The sequence below is a fragment of the Pyrus communis genome, chromosome 4, assembly GCF_041283825.1.
Source record: "Pyrus communis isolate YQ-2024b chromosome 4, ASM4128382v1, whole genome shotgun sequence".
Taxonomy (NCBI): domain Eukaryota; kingdom Viridiplantae; phylum Streptophyta; class Magnoliopsida; order Rosales; family Rosaceae; genus Pyrus; species Pyrus communis.
Genome location: NC_142568.1, coordinates 1527790 through 1544345, shown reverse-complemented (window position 1 = coordinate 1544345; position 16556 = coordinate 1527790). Strand labels below are relative to the sequence as shown.

The 16556-nt window shown below is 38.5% G+C and overlaps 2 pseudogenes across 1 annotated transcript; both read left to right on the top strand.

Moving 5' to 3' along the window:
• Positions 1-7837: 7837 nt before the first annotated feature.
• LOC137723182 (phloretin 4'-O-glucosyltransferase pseudogene) lies at positions 7838-8986 on the top strand (annotated as a pseudogene).
• Positions 8987-11539: 2553 nt separating this feature from the next.
• LOC137722482 (phloretin 4'-O-glucosyltransferase pseudogene) lies at positions 11540-13243 on the top strand (annotated as a pseudogene). The gene has a single exon (XR_015961365.1). The product of XR_015961365.1 is annotated as a phloretin 4'-O-glucosyltransferase pseudogene (transcript).
• The last annotated feature ends 3313 nt before the right edge of the window (positions 13244-16556 follow it).

Below are 16556 nucleotides of genomic sequence, written 5' to 3'. Positions count from 1 at the left end.
TATAGGTAGTGTAAAGAATTTTAAGTACATAATTTGAAAAAAAAAAAGTAGATAATAATATATAATATATTTGTTTAATAATGGAGTTGGTAACGTTTTTAAATATATTTCATAAGCCTAGTGCTTTCCTTTTGACGCCTTGGAAATTGATCTGACAGAGGGAATAGCTTTTGATAGAGGGCAGTGACTTTTGACACATAGGAAATCGGTAAGACCCTTAATTTGGGGTTTCCCGTTTCCTCTCCCATCCATTCTTCTTCAATTGCTCTGCCCGATTCCCCATCTTCTCCACCTAATTAAGTTTCTCGTTTCCTCTCCCTCCATTCTTCTTTGATTGCTCCGCCTGATTCCCCATCTCTCCGCCTAATTTCCATCCTTTTGCTCTGTATAATTTTCCAAAACCCAATCATGAGTCCAGTCAATTTCCTCAAGCACATCGAAGAAATCCTCTCCAGTGAAGAAATCTGGGCTTCCAGGTCAAAGTTCTCGATTTTTTTTCCTGCAATTGCATTGTTATTCAGATTCCTTCTACATATCTCTCTCACGTTTACTCTTCCCTCACGCTTTCTTGGTTTCTCTTTCGTCACCTTCGTGGTGTAGTGAAACGGATTATTTTAACAAAACCGCCGCAAAGGCCGCTTAGCTCGGTGCCTAGGCTACCTAGCCCACCTAGCCGCCGCCTAGGCACCGCCTAATACCCTTGCTGATTTCCTGAACATTTTTGAAATAATCGTGATGGCAGCCTGACGCCCAGTGCCTAGGCGGCCGTCCAGACCGCATTTTAGAACACTGGTTAGTGCCCATCATCATTAAGAGGGCTAACATGGGAAACCTATTCAATAACTAGATCATCATGTTTTTCAATATCTGTAAGCACAACATCCACCATTTGTGATGGCCACAACAACAATGTAGTATAATTGTTCGTTGATCACATCCTTGAGAACTTGATTGACTATATTTTGGGTTTGATCAGACCAATGTGGAGCAACTACCGTAGAAGCTACAACATAGTTATTTATAAAAGGAGGATGATGATTCTTCGCACCTAGATGACTTTCTTGTTGGCAGTTAGCAGTACCAATCAATTGTTAAATTGTACACATGAAAGAAAAAGGAAGATTACTTGCAAGATCCATATTCACAAGAATTCTAACATAATAGTTGTGAGGATGCGAAGGTAAAATACTTTCACATTGGTGACATGAAAAACTTTGCAAGAACTTATAAGAGGTTGGGCTATTCTTCATGTTGTCAATTGGTTTTATGGTGGAACATCAACTCTCTTCATGTTATTATAGCAGGTTGGCCCACATGTGACGCTCAACAACGACACATGCTCCACGTCATCCAATTCATGTGAGCATGTGAGTATGTGAAGGTAAAAGAGTCACACATTAGTGAAACAAAAAACCTTGCAATTTCATATTGGTGAGAAAAAAAAACAATGTAGTCCCACATTGATGCAAGAAAAAACCTTGCAAGCGCTTATATGTTAAAATTCAAACTTTGATTATCAAAAATGTAATTCAAAATTTGTTGATGCACAAAATCAGTGAGACTTTGGAACAACGTAAAGTGTCAAGTTTGTTACCTTCGCTCGGTTGTTTCGCTCAACTAGTGATAATAATATGTAAAGAGATAGAGATAGGGAAGTAAACACAAGTTGTACGTGGTTCACCCTAAGTTTGGCTACGTCCACGGAGTAGATGAGTTCTCCTTAATAGTGAAGGGTTTACACAAATACATAAGTTTAAGCATAATCATCATTAGTGGATTCTAATGACTAGTTTAAGTACAATAATGACATTAAGGATTAATTGTAGGAGAATGGTCTTCTTTTATAGTTGAGGAGTGTAACATCTCACATCAACCAACGGAGAAAGGGTGATGTGCCTTATATGTATATGCCCACCTCTATATAACACGAGGCCTTTTGGGAGTTCACTGGCTTCGGATTCCATCGAAACTCTGAAGTTAAGCAAGTTCGGGCAAGAAATCCCAGGATGGGTGACCCATTGGGAAGTTGCCCGTGAGTTTCCAGAAACAAAACCGTGAGGGCGTGGCCGGGGCCCAAAACGGACAATATTGTGCTATGGCGGAGCCAAGTCTAGGATGTGACGATTTAGAAATCCCAGGATAGGTGACCCATTGGGAAGTTGCTCGTGAGTTCCCAGAAACAAAAACCGTGAGGACATGGTCGGGCCCCAAAGCGGACAATATCGCGCTATGGCGGAGTCGAGCTCGGAATGTGGTGAAGCCTAAGTCGGGATGTGACAATTTGGTATCAGAGCCACTCTACCATGTGTTGCGACTGTGCCGACGAGGATGTCGGGCCCCTAAGGGGGTGGATTGTAACATCTCACATAGACCAATGGAAAAAGGGTGATGTGCCCTATATGTACATGTCCACCTCCATATAGCATGAGGCATTTTGGGAGTTCACTGGCTTCGGATTCCATCGGAACTCCGAAGTTAAGCGAGTTCGGAAAAGAAATCCTAGGATGGGTGAGCCATTGGGAAGTTGCTTATGAGTTCCCATAAACAAAAACTGTGGGGACGTGGTCGGGGCCCAAAGCAGACAATATCGTGCTACGGCGAAGTCGAGCTCAAGATGTGGTGGAGCTCAGGTTGGGATATGACAAAGAGAGTCTTCAGCTTTCGTTCCCGGTCGATGTGGGACTCTATTAGTTTTATTCTAACGTTGACATGTGTTGTACTATGATTGGCCTCTTGGTTTGAAGGAAACTCTTGTGCTTCATCAGGGGTACCTCAGCATGAACCCCTCAGTGGGTCCTTGAAGGTATGATATTGACTGGTACTTGGTAGTTTCGGGATTGGTCAAGTATGGTACAAACAAAATTAAATGCCATATTTCTTGTACGATATGAATGGAATAAGAAAGAAGGGCATAAATACTATTGTAGAGAGAATGTGACTCTTGCTTCTTAGATTCTCATACATTCACACTATGCATGTGAGCTCAACATCAGTACATATATAACCGTTGGAGGAGAAAGAGAGCTAACAAACTCAATCAATCTTAGCCCTCCATTGTAACTAGCTTATGAGCTAATGACAAGAGTACCATTACATAGCTTATGAGCTAATAGAAGAACTCTCTAATAACATAATTACAGTGTAAAATCTAAGTGGGATTTATATTTCAACACTACCCTTTAAATTGTGCACAGATTTTACCCCAAGTTGCTTCCTTAAGTAACTAAACCTTTCTCTTGATAAGGACTTGCAAAAGATGTTTGCAATTTGCTCATTTATAGGACAATAAGGCAATCAATTTTCCTTTGATGCAATGCATCTTTGATGAAGTGATATCTTGTATCAATATACTTGGTTTTTTTACGACAGACATGATTCTTGGTGATAGCTATGACAGATGAGTTAACACACATTAATGGAGTTGCTTCAGTTTGTAACTCTCCAAAATCATTTGAAACAAATCTCAACAATATAGCTTGAGCTGTAGTCTATGAAGCACTAATGTATCAACTTCTGCAGTAGATAAATCTACACAGTTTTGCTTCAATTAAACCTAAGAAGACATTTCACTACCAAAAGAGAATGCATAACGATATGTGCTTCTCATATCATCATCTGAGCCATCCTGGTCACTGTTACAGTATCCAATCAACGTTATTATTATTTTTTTTTTAATACTCTAGTCCATAGTCAAGTGTTCCTTGAACATATCTCAATATTTTCCATGTAGAACCAAAGTGTTTATTTGACAGACAATGCATGAACCTTGCTAGCAAGCTTGCTACATACATCAAATTAGGCCTCATTGTTATGAGGTACAAGAAACGACCAACAATTCTTCCATATTGAGCTTTATCGACACTACCACTTCCATCATCCTTCCTTAGTTTTTCATTTGCAACTAAAGGATTGCTCACAGTTTTGAAATCCTGCAGACCAAATTTGCTCAGAAGAGAAGATGCATATTTCTTTTGGTGTAAGAAAATATAAGATTTTGTTTGTTTAACTCCCATACCAAGAAAATGATGGAGCAATCCCATTCAGACATCTCATTTCTTTTCATCATGTCCACTTTAAACTCATCAATCATTCTTTGATCACTTCCAGTGTATATTATATCATCTACATAGATTGAGACAATGAGCATTCCTCATTCAGAGTTGCTTTTTGTACAAAGAGTTGCTTCATTGGAACTCTTTTGAAACCACACGTTGTGAAGTATGAATCAATTTCACCATACCATGCTCTTGGTGCCTGTTTAAGACCATAAAGAGATTTGTTCAATCTGTAAACCTTATCCTCTTCTACATTCACTGTAAATCCCTCAGGTTGTTCAACATATACTTCTTCTTGGAGCACACCATTCAAGAAGGCTGATTTTACATCTAACTAAAACAATTTCCAGTCCTTTTGAACAGCGATATCAATAAGAGTCCTAATGGTATCTAATCTAGCAACTAGTGCAAATATCTCAGTGTAATCAATTCGTGGTTTCTAAGCATACCCTTTTGCCTTGTTCTTTTGGACAGCTCCATCAAAATTAAGCTTGGTTTTATAGACCTATTTCAGTACAATTACTGGTTTCTTAGAAGGTCTACTCACAAGAGTCCATGTATCTTTCTTCTCTATATTATAAACACTTTCATTATCACTTAGGCCATCTAAACTATATGCTAATTGTATATCTTTATCTTCTTCTAATTTAAACAATTCCATTAAATGTACTTTTGCTCTCAGATATTTTCTTAATTTTGGACACTTAGGTATAATATGTTCTATTTCTCCACATAAATAACATTTACAACAACTATTATCTTTTGGTGCTTTATATTTTCTAAACCAAGGTCTGCCATTTTTTCCCCTAAATTGTTTGAGAATATACTCACAATTCTACATATCCTTAAAGGTCTTACGCCAAAATTATTATGTCATTTGTGGGGTTTATATGAATTGTAATTCTTTTATATATTTTTCTTATGCTTATTTTCTTATTGCAACCATATTGTTAAGGCAAATCTATATTTTTACAACTCATGTAAAATTCTTTCCTAACCTGTCTCAGTTTTTATTTGGCTACACTATTGTCTAAATATATCATTCATGTTGAATTTTATGTCCTATTACAATATCATTTTTCTTTCTACGCTCAATTGTCATTCATTCCAAAAAATTTCTACCATTGATCATTTTATTTTTGTCATATAAATATCTAATAAATTAATATCATTAATTTTACTTGTTCTTCATAAGTATTTAAAGAAACCCGAAATATATTAAGCTATGTATTGTAAATCACAAATTCGTAACTGCTCTAAATTTCTAATAGCTCGTATTGTTCGTCACCATTTGGGTAAGTTTGTGGCAGCAATGACTATGCAAATTCTTGGAGTGACCTCACCTCTGCACGCAGAGATGGAAGCAGCAAGGGCGGCAGTGCTGTTTGCTCAAAAATGGGAAGCCAATATGGTTGAGTTTGAAGGTGATGCAAGTTTTGTTATTGCGGCTTTGTATTTGGATGAGGTTCAGATTTTCTCCTTTGGGGCATGTGATAAATGATGCACGACACTTTCTTCGAGCATTCCAACGGATTAAACTCTCTCACGTTTGCAAAGAAGGCAACATGGTGGCGTGTCGGCTAGCGAGATGTGGGTTGTCTTTGCTTCATTAAGTTTTATAAGTTGAAGAGTCTCCTGATGTAATTAGTGATTTATTAGTCAAGGAGAGTATTTTATTTAATGTTGATGCGGGAAGCTTTTTTTTCTTCAGACTGGGTTAAAATACCAAACTAAGTTTTTATCGAGGCCCACTATTGTGCACCCTAACATCATATATGTAAGTGTTTCGATTTTATGAATCAATGAATATCAAACTTTCTAAAAAAAATTATGATTTAAAAAATCTTGTTTAATTAATGTAACGAAATCATCTATATTAAAATGTGTTTTAGCTACTTGTTGATGTTCTGGATTTTGTACTTTCCAAGCTTGAAAATAATTAAAGACTAAACGATCTAAAGTATGTTCAAAATAACCTAAGATGTCCTGGAAGGTAAGACTATCGTGGCGAAGTCACCAACTGGTCTATTTAAAAAAAAAAAAAAAATCTAACATGTTTTGCAAATTACTAAATCTAACATTAATGTTGCATGTACACAACATCTTTCCCATCCCTCTATTGTTTTCTCCCAACATTGTGAATCTACATTATTTAAATTTAATATATTTACTACTATATTGTGAATCTACATTATTTAATATCTAAGTTAATATCTAAATTTAATATATTTCCTACTATATCAACTTAGATATTAATTTAATATATTTCCTAATAATGTAGATTCAAAATATCTAAGCAATTAGAAAATTTCGAATTGTTTCCCTGTAGCATTTGCTTTGTCATGTTTTCCTTATGCTCATTTTGGGTATTATAATATTATTTTGTCCTCAAGATTAAACATGACGTTTTGAGGATTTTTCATTAGTAGTTTTATTTTAAATTTTTTTTTTTATACACTTCATATCGGCTTAGGAGAAACGTATGTGAGTTCCCCTTCTTTCGGCTTAGGACTCATTGTCCTAAAAACTGTCCTAGGCGCTTGACGGTGGAGGACCGATGAGATTTAGGCTAAAACTTAGAGTAAAATCAGGTAGGGGCTAGGCGCTAGACGGACTAGGCGATTCAGGGTTTAGGGTGCCATCATTTTTATAATTTTTGAAAAATAACCCATACTATTTCTCTTGATGTTTCACGTTTTTCTTCTCCCTGTCTCTCCTCACAAACACGTTCTATCTCTCCGGTGATGCTGTATAGGCAGGCTCTTTAGTCTGAATCCAATTATTCATGGCCTCACTTAGCGAAGCCTAACTCAACGAGGCCTAATATATTATTTGGCCTACCAAACTAGATGGAATTAATAATTTATTAAACTAGACAAATCAAACACTCCCATGTGTATTCATCAGTAGTGCGTATTGGATAAGTATATAGGCTAAGTCACTATCACTACACGTGAGAAACATGTGCATGTATGGCTTACTAGATAAGATAGTATAAATAGCTTTTCCTTCTTTTATATTTTCAGTGTGATTGTAATATCTGTGAGATTGAGTAAAAAGATATAGAGAGTTTCTTTTGGCTTCTCCTTCAAGCTTCCTTTTTTTAGTATATTTCTTGATTTCTATGGAATCCATCTCTATTGTTAAGAGTGCGGTGATGAATTAGTTTATCTACCTGACCACATCAGACTGGATTTAGTCCATGTGATGTGCTATGAAGTCGGGAGAAACCAATTTGAAAAGAGTAATCTGTTAATTTTTTAGATTAAATTTTTAAATCATAATAGGTTATAAATAGAAAATACGCATATTAATTAATACTTAAGTAATAATTCAGTAATTAACAATCACTCTGTCAATATGATTTAAATATAGAGTAATACTAGAGAGACAAACTTTTTAAACCAAATTTTGTAACCATAAGACGTAGTTGTTGATGATTGGATTATTACTTAAATGTGATTAACGTGTTTATTTGCTCTTGGTGTATGATTTGCAAATTTTATTTAAAAAGTTGATCTACTTGGCATTACTCTCAAGTAGATGGTCTCTTTAACATTAACCACGATATTATTCATGGATCGATAAGACCACAAATCACAAGTATCCTTCTCATCTTGGCTTTGTCTCCATAGGGTCTTCAATTCGTCACCACAAGCGTTACATTTCTACATCAACCCTCTATTTAAGGCTTGACATCCTCTCACCACAATCCCCACCTTGAATGTATATTCTCCCCACAAGAATTTCAACAACTCCACGCTCCACCGCGGACCTCCGCAATTGCATTCGCCGTCATGGTGCAGCACCGCTTTCTACTTGTCACATATCCGGCTCAAGGCCAGATCAACCCTTCCCTCCAATTCGTCAAGCGCCTTATCAACACTACTGGTGCGCATGTCACCTACGTTACCAGTCTCTCCGCCCGTCACTGCCTAGACAATGGCTCAATTCCAGATGGATTGACCTACGCGCCCTTCTTTGATGGGTATGACAACGGCTTTAAGCCCGGCGACAGCATCGACAACTACTTGTCTGAGCTGTGGCGCCGCGGAGCACAAGCCATCACCGACCTTGTAGTCTCAAGTGCAAACGAGTGTCACCCTTACACATGCCTAGTCTACACATCATTTCTCCCTTGGGTGGCGGAAGTGGCGGATGAACTTCACCTCCCAAACGTGTTGTTTTGGATTCAACCAGCCACGGTTTTCGACATCCACTACTAGTATTTTAATGGCTACAAAGATCTCATCCGAGATAATACTAATTCTGGTACGAACAATGTTCCATGTTCGATAGAATTACCAGGTTTACCATTATCTCTCACAAGCCGAGACCTTCCCTCCTTCATGGTCTATACAAATCTGTACAATTTCGTTCTCTCATTGTTTCAAGAACAGATGGATCTGCTGGAGAGAGAAACCAACCCGACCATTCTAGTGAACACGTTCGATGCACTAGAGCCGGAAGCCTTGGAAGCAATTGACAAGTACAATTTCATTGGAGTCGGGCCATTGATTCCGTCCGCTTTCTTGGACTGCAAGGATCCATTGGACAAGTCATTTGGAGGCGATCTTTTCCAAAAATCAAAGGACTCTTTGTACCTCGAGTGGCTGAACTTGAAGCCGGAAGGGTCGGTGATTTATGTTTCCTTCGGAAGCATTTGTGTGTTGGGAAAGGCCCAAAAGGAGGAAATCTCAAAAGGGTTGTTGGATTGCGACCGTCCGTTCTTGTGGGTTATTAGAGATAAAGTCAAGAAGAAGGGAGACGATAACGAGGCGAAGAAAGAAGAGATATTGAGTTGCAGAGAGGAATTGGAAGATAAGGCTCCAAGAGCGTGCTGGAGTTTGAATTGGTTTTGGAACCTATCAACCAAAGTATTGTCGTCCTATAAATACGAGAGGTTCTACAACGCGAAAAGCCCCCTTTAACTCAAAACAACTCAAACGCTATACATGAAACTCTTCTCACAACTTGAAAAAAATACTAATTATCCTAACCCCTCTATCAGCACATATTCATTTCCTTGGAACATCATTCGTTGGCAAACCGAACATCATTGGGTTTGCAAACTGACAACATATTCAGTTCGGGTGGACATTACTGGAGCCATAGGACTAGTGGCCTAGGAATACCTTCAGTTTGTTTAAACATCACTACTTGTAGTTCGGTTGGTTACCTATCCAAGTCTCAGCCGATAAAGAGTCTTTGATTCATTCGCCGAAAGAGGCCACTTCATTAACATCCCCAGCGAAGTGGTGTCTATGATCGGTACTTGCACTTACATTTCAGAGTTCGGCATTTAGACAGCCAAACAACATTCACCATAAGGACACTCATTTTCTTTGAGTATATTTGTCCTTACAGCTTGATACCGATTCAGCATAGTTATACTCTCACAAATATAGTTGTAGGTATCGAACTTGGTGGAGAAGATCCTATAGTTCGTAATGAATTAAGTAACCTTATCTTTAGGTTTTAGAACCCTAGGCCAAGATGTGTTATTTCCTCAGTCGTAGTCGCTCAAGCATAGCAGTCAGCAACACATTCGACACCACCACCACATCTATTCTACTCACCCAATTATTCTCGGTCGTGCATTGGTAAGCCTGCATTCATAAGAAGGACGTAGTTAACTCACTAGTTGCTCAGCCCGCGCGCCATGTACATCTTGTAAGTTTTAGGGTCAACAAAACCTAACAATATAACAGTGTAGGACATTGCGTAGTTTGTTTAACAAAAATAGCTTTAACAATAACGACCCAGTAACACTATTTAGGACACAAAACTGGTCACATAGTCGATATATTCTCTTTAACATAGGCTAGTATGAGAAAAGAGGGCAATAGCCACAAAGCAAGAGTGACGTTGCTAAGATAGCTATTACTAAAAGCGTGACAACGATCATGCCACACTTTTTTACTTTTGGGCACACTCGCCTCTACTATAAAATACATCATCAATATGGTTAATTTTGTGTGTCTAATGATCATTGTTGTTAAAGAAAAGTTAGTGTCATAAGGCTAGACCAATCAATTTTAGTGTGATGCAGCTAGACCAATCAAATTTGGCATATGATAAACGGCCCCCTAGCCCTAGGCCCCTAACTAGACAAATCACAAATTTGTATGTGTATTAATCAGGTTTGTGCTCACTAAATTCGCTCGTCTCTCTTGAAACGTCAAACCTACTAGTCCATGTTATGTGCTATTCACTTAATTTAATAGAAATAGAAAGCGAATTCATGCACTCATCATGCATGCATGAGTGAAGACTATTACAACCATTTAGCTTAATTAGGTAAGTTTAGTTTGACTAGGAATCTTAGCAGGAATAGGAATTTAGAAAAATATTAGCAGGTTTAGGAGTCTTAGTCCCGCGGGGCCCATTTCGTATTCCATTTCACCAAAACTATATGGTTGCTTATTTTTTTAACTCGTCATATCGAACTAAATTATGACACATGAAGCATATGTGTGTTTGCCTTGTCAAACTATCAGAAAGACACGCGAAAAACCTATTTCTAATAATATTGATATTGTCTCTCATTTTTTAATTATTTCTTGTACCGTTCCATGGGTGTGAAGTTTTTATTATAAAAAATCTTGATATTAGTTGGATTGAAATTAAGATATTTAAATTCTTTTTTTCTCATTCTATCGATGTGAGATTTTTCAACTTACCTTCTTTCAGCTTAGGACCACAAGAAAACAATTTGGTCCTTCTTTTAGTTTTAGTTTTGTAGTTTTGGGTGCAGGACCGTGCCACCATCAGATTGTGTCTTTGTTCTTAGTTTTCTTTTTTCCTAGTATTGAGGACAAGCCCTCAAGGTCGAGTTGCTCACATCTACGATGAACCGTATAGGCTGTTTAGTTCGAATTCAATTATTCATGGCGTTAAACACTCAGCCTTGAATAATTAATTAAACTAGAAAAATCAGATTGAATCAATAGTTAATTAACCTAGACAAATCAAACACTCGCATGTGTATTGATTAGTTTTGTGGTGATGAATTTGTCTATCTGACCACATCAAACTGGATTTAGTCCACGTGATGTGCTAAGAAATTTGATGAAGCGAATTTGAAAAGAGTAAATCAGGGATATCACCTTTTTTAGATTAAATTTCTAAATTATGTGATGTGCCACTAATAATCACGTAGTATGATTTCAATAGCATGATTTCTACACTCATCACATATTTGTATCATCTTTCTAATAGATGTAGAGCCATTTGGTACGATCTCATCTCTATTAGAGAGATGATACAAATAATGGTACACAATAAAAATATGTGATAAGCACAGTATTTTTATTTAAGTATAGATGACCTAGTATTACTCATAATATTATGCATGGATCGAGAAGACGACCACAAAACACAGGTATCCTTCTCATCTTTGCTTCGTCTCCAGCGTCTTCAATGCGTCACGACAAACGTCACTTTTCTACCCCCAAACCCTTATTTAAGCCTTGACATCCTCTCAACACACTCCCCACCTTGAATGTATATTCCCACAAGAATTTCAATTTCACTCAGCTAATAAGCCCACGGCAACAAATTTTCTACCAATCAACTACGTACCTACTTATTCTACTTCCAACACCTCCACGCTTCACCGCGCACCTCCGCAATCGCATACGCCACCATGGTGCAACACCGCTTTCTAGTTGTCACATTTCCGGCTCAAGGCCACATCAACCCTTCCCTCCAATTCGCCAAGCGTCTTATCAACACTACCGGTGCCCATGTCACCTTCGTTACCTGCCTCTCCGCCCGTCACCGCATAGACAATGACTCAATTCCAGATGGATTGACCTACTCACTCTTCTCTGATGGGTACGACGATGGGTTTAATTCCGCCGACAACATCGACGACTACATGTCGGAGCTGCGGCGCCGCGGAGCACAAGCCATCAGCGACCTTGTAGTCTCAAGTGCAAAAGAGGGTCACCCTTACACTTGCCTAGTCTACACAATACTCCTCCCTTGGGCGGCGGACGTGGCGCATGAACTTCACCTCCCAAACGTACTGCTTTGGATTCAACCAGCCACGGTTTTCGACATCTACTACTATTACTTTAACGGGTACAAAGATCTCATCCGGGATAATACTAGTTCTGGTACGAACGATGTCCTTCCATGTTCAATAGAATTACCAGGTTTGCCATTATCTCTCACAAGCCAAGACCTTCCCTCCTTCATGGTGGATACAAATCCGTACAGTTTCGCCCTCCCGTTGTTTCAAGAACAGATGGATCTGCTGGAGAGAGAAACCAATCCGACCATTCTAGTGAACACGTTCGATGCGCTAGAGCCGGAAGCCTTAAAAGCAATTGACAATTACAATTTGATTGGAGTCGGGCCATTGATTCCGTCTGCTTCCTTGTACGGCAAGGTTCCATTGGACAAGTCATTTGGAGGCGATCTTTTCCAAAAATCAAAGGACTCTTCATACCTCGAGTGGCTGAACTCGAAGCCGGAAGGGTCGGTGATTTATGTGTCCTTCGGAAGCATTTCTGTGTTGGAAAAGGCCCAAATGGAGGAAATCGCAAAAGGGTTGTTGGATTGCGGCCGTCCGTTCTTGTGGGTTATTAGAGATAAAGTCGAGAAGAAGGGAGACAATAATGAGGCGAAGAAAGAAGAAGAGATGTTGAGTTGCAGAGAGGAATTGGAAGAGCTCGGGAGGATAGTGCCGTGGTGTAGTCAAGTGGCGGTTCTCTCGAGTCCTTCGTTGGGTTGCTTTGTGACACATTGTGGGTGGAATTCAAGTTTGGAGAGCCTGGTTTCGGGGGTGCCCGTCGTGGCGTTTCCTCAGTGGACGGACCAAGGGACGAATGCCAAGTTGATAGAAGACACTTGGAAGACAGGATTGAGGATGACACAAAATGAGGAGGGAATTGTTACGGGTGAGGAGCTCAAGAGGTGTTTGGAGTTGGTCGTGGGAAGTGGGGAGATTGGTGAAGAGATGAGAAGGAATGCTAAGAAATGGAAAGATTTGGCAAGAGAGGCTGTGAGTGAAGGGGGGTCTTCGGACAAGAATCTGAAGGCTTTCTTGGATCAGATAGATTAGAAAATGGCTGGCCCTTTTCTATTTCTTGGTTTGGTAGTTGCTTACGGCTACGTAAACACAACTGGTCGACTTTCGTAATAATGTCTATTGCATGGACAAATACTTTTTTACTTTACTTTTAAAATGTGTAGTTGTGTCCTTTGCTATTACAAGAAAGAATTGAAAAACCTCGGCAGTACGAGGAAAGTTTATTGTTATGAAAAAAAAGTTGCACTTAGTTAAGGAGACATAAATATATCTCTCATAAAATAAGAAAAACAAATTACTAGAAAAAAAGGGGAGGACATACACCTTATCCCTCTTTAAAAAAAATTACAAGAAAGAGTGAGGGGACGTATACTTACCCCTCTTCGAAAAGAAAATACAAACAAAAACGGGGTGGATATACGACCGACTCTCTCTAAAATAAAACCTAAAAGGTAAAAACCTACAAGATCAGCTACAAAACAAAAAAGGAGAATCCAAAAAGATTAGGTAAAAAAGAAAATGACATATCAAAAAGAGGAGACAAACCTGTGGGCCGACATACTTAATAAATCTGAATGCAGAAAATGAAGAATGTCTATAAAGAGTGGCATTTCAAACAAGTGAAGACGAGAGAAGTCCTAAATTGGCTAATTTATCAGCAACTGCATTCCTTTCTCGAAATCTATGAGAACAGCGGAATAACATGTGCCGCAACTGGAAAATACTATTTTCCAACGAGTCTAGAGCGACCAAATAGGAGAGAAAGAACCATAAGCAAAGCAAGAAATCACACTAGGAAAGTTAATTAATCTTGCCAACCCCACGTGTGAGCCAACTCTACAACAAAGATGGCAACATGAAGCTTCGCATAAAAAGAAGTTCAATGCCTTAATCTCACCCCATTTGTATTCACTTTGACCCTATAAAACGGAGGAGGATGCCAAAGAACAGAAATTGTAGGAGTTTTACAGGACTCAGTCAAAATTACAAGGGAGACTACAAGTTGCTTATCCAAAATACCATGTACATGATCAGGAGTGAAATCTCCAACCTGCTTAATTCAGGCCAAAGTGGAATAACAAAAACGTGAAAAGGAAGCAGACTTACTTTCAAACTTCATTTTATTACGCATCTTTTAAATAGCCATATGTAACTTGCAACAGAAATGCTTGGAATGGCTCGAAAACCACATTTGTAAAAGGGAAATTACTTTATGACCCCGTTGTATGACTTTCACTTTTTTTTTAGTATTTTACTATTTTTTATTTTATAAGAGAATACACATATATACCTTAATGATGAACTTTGCTAGTTATTACGAACAAGATAACCATCAGGCTCGCGTGCAAAATCTCTAGTTACCATTAGCTAGTAGGAAAATTCGCAATTCACACTGAGCTTTATGTGATGTGATGATCCCTATAGTTAGATCTTGCCCTTGGGTTTATGTGGAACACCGAAAACCAGATTCTATAGCTGATCAGTGGGGAAGCCACAAAGCTCTAAGGAGGTGTGGCCGCATCTTCAATCGTCAGAAATTGACCCTACGAGTTAAATCCGCCCCTCTGGTATTTTCATCTCTTTTGTTACCTTTCTTCTTCTCGATTACAGGGTTGAAAGTTGAATTGCAGAGTTTCAAAGCTTGAGTTTGTGGGTGGAGAACCGGAAGAGGAAAGCGGTTTCAAAGAAGAAGAAACAGAGCAGCAAACTACAGCCACTTCGCCACCTCCACTACCATGGCCCCACTCATCCTTCTCCATCTGCTTATGGTTCTCCATCCTCTCTCTACCCTTCTCTCCCTATGGCTCTGCCTCAACGTGAGAGCGAGGACTGTCAAATCCTCGATATTTTACCATTTGGAGTTTTTTATTGGAATTTTTTAACATTAGTTCTTGTAAAAGATTAAAATTTAAAATAAAATCTAGTGCTAGATTACATGTTCAATTTAATTCCTTGAAGTGTACTTTTATCAAAATTTATATTCAATTTTTGTTATTTACTGTATATTTTTATTTAATCTCTCCACATTAAATTTTAATTTTATTAATATGCACATATTTAGTTCTTTAATTATAACTGAACATAAATGAGAAAATATTAAAAGAAATTTGTGATACAAAAATATATAAACACATAAGTGTACAAAAATGATTGTGCCGAAATATAAAAAATTAACTTTTTTGTACCTAAATATTTGTATCGAAATATATTATAATGAACCTAAATGTATTATATTGAATTAATGTACCTAAATGTCAATACCGAAATGTATGTATCAAAATGTACGTACCGAAATGTATGTACCGAAATATAGTATATTGAATTAATGTACCTAAAATGATTTGATGTTGCGTTTAGCGCGCTGCAGACTTCTTGATCTTGCAACTGCGGCCGAGGAAGGAATATGTCTCGACCTTCGGGTTCTAGAGCCTGAAGACAAGGCTGCTAGTCTTGTGAAGTTCACGGATTGTCGGCATCAAGTTCGGTCACGGTGATTATATTCGTAAGAGTATAAGCACGCCGAACCGGTATCAAACTATATGAACACAAGTACTCAAAGGAGATGTATGTCTTGATGGTAAACGTGGTTCGGCCGTCAGAATGCCGAACTTTAAAACCTACTTGTAAGTATCCAATCATAAAACAACTCGGCGTTCAATGTGCCAAGCCCAGTAATCTGTAACACCTCACTTCGCCGAGAAGGCTGATGAGATGACCTTTGCCAACAAGAACTCGAAGATCCTTTTTGGCCGAGACTTGGATAGATAACCAATCGGCTTTGATACAGTGCTGTTTATCCAAACTGAAGGTGCTCCGGGGGACTGATTCTACGACAATAGTGTTGTTTATCCAAACTAAAGATGTGTTGGCGGAAAAAGAAAATAAAAATCTCAAGGTTGTTGAGAGGTTTCACGTAAAGCGAGAGTTTGCGTAGGGCAGTTTGTATGTTGAATTGGAGGGGGCCTAGAATGATGCACCCCCTTCTTATTTATAGCAACCAATCTCGATATGACCGAACCAGAACTACACTCGAATCAGGATTCTTCATCCTAATCTAACCAGATCTCGGCTAATCCTTCCTCTATTAGGACTTTAAACCAACCTCTTTATCTAGCCACATTCACTTCTCAAATCTCAGCATCCTCATTCCATTGAGACTCCTTATTATACTAGGATTCGACTCACCCTATCAATCTGCCTCATACTAGAACTGGCCGATCTTAACCAAGCAGCCCATGATAATTCTAGAAACATACTACCGGGTCGAGAACAACTCCTAACTTGGCCCATAAGACAAGAGTTAGAGGACTTGGAAGAAATTCGACTTGACGCTTATAATTTATTGGTGGCACAGAAGAAGATTGCCGAGCAAGCCTATAATAAACAAGTCAGACAAAAAACATTCGGAGAGGGAGACTGTTGGAAATGTGCCCTAAAACCAATCATATGATGATACTTTA